We start from the raw sequence: 3,572 nt of genomic DNA, 5'->3' as shown, positions 1-3,572 counted from the left end.
TTTTTCATTTGGCATCATTCTAAGTGGTAAAAATTAAGTTATTGTGAAAACTATGATACTTGTCCAAAACGTGATTTTCAGCACAGGAAAAGCACTTTAAGGCAATAAAAACTGAAATGTTCCCCTGCTGCGAAACAAACTGTCAGATACACATGGTTACTGTGTATATAGTGTATAATCGTCCAATTCAAGTAAGTTTTTCATTTGGCATCATTCTAAGTGATAGAAATTAAGTTATAGTGAAAACTATAATACTTTGCCAAAACGTGATTTTCAGCGCATGAAACGCACATTAGGGCAATAAAAACTGAAATGCTCCCCTGCTTCCAAACAAACTGCCAAAGACACATATTTACTGTGAATATAGTGTATAATCGTCCAATTCAAGTAGGTTTTTCCTTTGGCATCATTCTAAGTGATAGAAGTTAAGTTATAGTGAAAACTATGATACTTGGCCAAAACTTGATTTTGAGCGCATGAAATGCACATTAAGGCAATAAAAACTGAAATGTTCCCCCGCTGCGAAACAAACTGTCAGAGACACATAGTTACTGTGGATATAGTGTATAATCGTCCAATTCAAGTAAGTTTTTTCATTTAGCATCATTCTAAGTGATAGAAATTAAGTTATTGTGAAAACTATGATACTTGGCCAAAACGTGATTTTCAGCGCATGAAATGCACATTAGGGCAATAAAAACTGAAATGTTCCCCCGCTGCGAAACAAACTGTCAGAGACACATAGTTACTGTGTATATAGTGTAAAATCGTCCAATTCAAGTAGGATTTTCTTTTTTTTTTCATTCTAAGTGATAGAAATTAAGTTATAATGAAAACTATCATACTCGGCCAAAACATGATTTTCAGCTCATGAAAAGCACATTAAGGCAATCAAAACTGAAGTGTTCCCCTGCTGCCAAACAACTTGTCAGAGACACATAGTTACTTTGTATATAGTGTAAAATCGTCCAATCCAATTACTTTTTTCATTTCGCATCATTCTTAGTGATAGAAATTAAGTTATAATGAAAACTACCATACTTGGCCAAAACGTGATTTTCAGCGCATGAAAAGCACTAAGGCAAAAAAAAACTGAAATGTTTGTTAGGTCTGAAAATACAACTTCAGGAGCAGGCTTAGAAAGAGTGAGATAAATTTAAAAAGAAAATATGTATTACCAGACTGCAAAGTGGACAGTGAGAGTTCCTGCAGTGGGGTCCTGTTCAACGCGATGTTACTGCAAATCTAGTCGAATGACCAGTGAGTCTGTCTTAAATACAGGCAAAACTGACAGTTGTCCCTAGGACTTTGGACAGATACGTTTCAGTCATTTGCAGGGCAAAAAGTAATTGATCAGTGTCAGACAGTTGAGTATTTGTGATTACATGTCAACCCAATCACAAGACTGCTTTATTATTCAGTCAGGGTGTTTATGCTGATATGTCAGCCATAAGAATTACTACGATGCTGTTATACTTACAAAATCTAATACAATATGAACAAGCATTTGTAAAGATACTTTGTCTAATTTTACATATCCCTCCTGTTTGTGAGTATCAACACATCGGAACCTCGTTTGTTAGCGACGCTACTTTTGAACGAAATTCTTCACAAATTATTTCAAACTGGAGTTTAGACCGACCAGGAAGGGTACCAGGCGTCTCAGAATAGGAAAGATATATTAATCAGTGTCAGACAGTAGCACAGCATCAATGTCAGATTGGGATATGGATTGTTGCATGTGAATACGAGTTAGCATTAGCTGGGTTTCAACAATCATGATTTGTTCGACTGTGGAATTAATGGTACGTTTGATTAAAGCTGAGAAGCAGGGCAAACAACAAGTAAGGACAACAAGCACGAGAGCAATAACAGTTACGACTGGTACTAGGGCTTTCAAAAGAGTATGTGTCCATGATGAGCCAGAGAGGAACAAGTCAAGCCATCCTTGTTGTGGAACTGGATCTTTGGTCATAGCGTTCTGTATGTTCTTCATAGTTTGTAAGGCATCATGGAATGAGTGGGATTCGTTGGCAGGAATGAAGGTGCAGCATGAGTCTCCTACCATGGCACACACACCTCCCTGCTGGGCGGTTCTTCTGTCGAGGGCAAGGCGGTTCTGGATAATCATCTGGGTCATGGCAGTTATTTGGATTTCTCAGCCTTGTTGCAGTCAGACTGATGCGTTGACGTAGGCCTGGAATCTGTAGTCAATGGTTTCCAGACGAAGGGTGTCCTTCGCTGTTCCTACCCTGGGGAACACCGGCATCATGATTTTGGAGGAGACTGACCAGTGTTTGTATTCGAGGGGGACATCCGAGCCACACACTGAATCTTGGGGGAAGAAATCAAAGCTCCGTCGTTGACGCCTGGTGGGTAGATGTGGGTTGGCGTGGACAGTTGGAATCGAGTCTGCTGTTAGAACGTACGTGTGGTCGGATGCAGATGTAGGGACACAGAGCCCAGTTGTATTGGCGGGGATGATCATATACACTTGCCATTCGCAGAGCCACCATATTTGGTCCAGTACTGTCCATGATTGGGAAGGAATGTGTCTGATCTCGGCACACCTGGTGACGTGAACTTGGTCTAAAGGGGTCTTCGGATCCGGTCCGCTGAAGTTGAAACAGGATGGATACCAGTCTGTTCGGTTGTTGCACTGGACATACGTTGCGGTATTGACTGTAGCTGCTAATGGTACTGCGACCATGGTATGTAGGCGGTCGAGCTTTGCTAGAAGGATTCTCTCAGATTACCCAGAATACAGTTGTAGGTGAGGTTGGCGAGTTCTTCGTTCTGTCGGTTGGCCCATAGCTGTGGTTGGCCTACGGCAGTAGGCATGAGGGAACAAACATAACAACTCATTGGTTGTGGCGCGGGCTGTGAGTGCGGTGTATCTGTACCAACTGTTCCTCATCATCGGGTTGTACTCGTTTTCTTCTTGTGTTTGGACATGGGTGAAAATTAGGTGTATCTCCTAAGGCTTAGGTGCTCCTGCCGGACGGATTTTGAGTAGGCGTGTGGCGGATGGTTTTACGAAGGGGTTCACACCAATCACTTTGGGGACCATGGCTGGACTAGTGGTGCGGATGGTGATAGTAAAGAGGGGGTCTTTTCCTGGTCGGTCCGGTCGGAGGCATAGGTTGATGCAGCCTTTTTGTTAGATATTGGTGGTGAGCTCCAGCGTATGTTTACCATCTTTGATGGTGGTGGCTAACTTGGTGAAGTTAGCGGTCATGGTGGTAGCTTCTTTGGAAAGGGGCCATGTGATGGTTTTGTAGCCTGTATGAAGGAGGACCTGGTCCCAGGTGTCTGGCCAGACCACTCAGACTCAGGGAGCTTGTAGGTACCAATAAAAATAACTGGAGTCAGTCCTGTGTAATCCCAAGTGAGTAAGCTGTAGGCTGAGCAAAGGGACTTGAACGACGATTGGTGTCTTGGTTAATGCTATGCAGATCTGGGGGCCCCTGATCGTTTCCTGAACCAGCTAGTGGGGCATTCTCCTCCAGTGGGAGTGTACCAAGGTTCTGGTACGTTCCCCCCATGTGGTTGAACACAGAGCGGTGATGATG

The sequence above is a fragment of the Stigmatopora nigra genome, unplaced genomic scaffold (genome assembly GCF_051989575.1).
Source record: "Stigmatopora nigra isolate UIUO_SnigA unplaced genomic scaffold, RoL_Snig_1.1 HiC_scaffold_31, whole genome shotgun sequence".
NCBI lineage: Eukaryota > Metazoa > Chordata > Actinopteri > Syngnathiformes > Syngnathidae > Stigmatopora > Stigmatopora nigra.
This window is presented reverse-complemented; position numbering follows the sequence as displayed.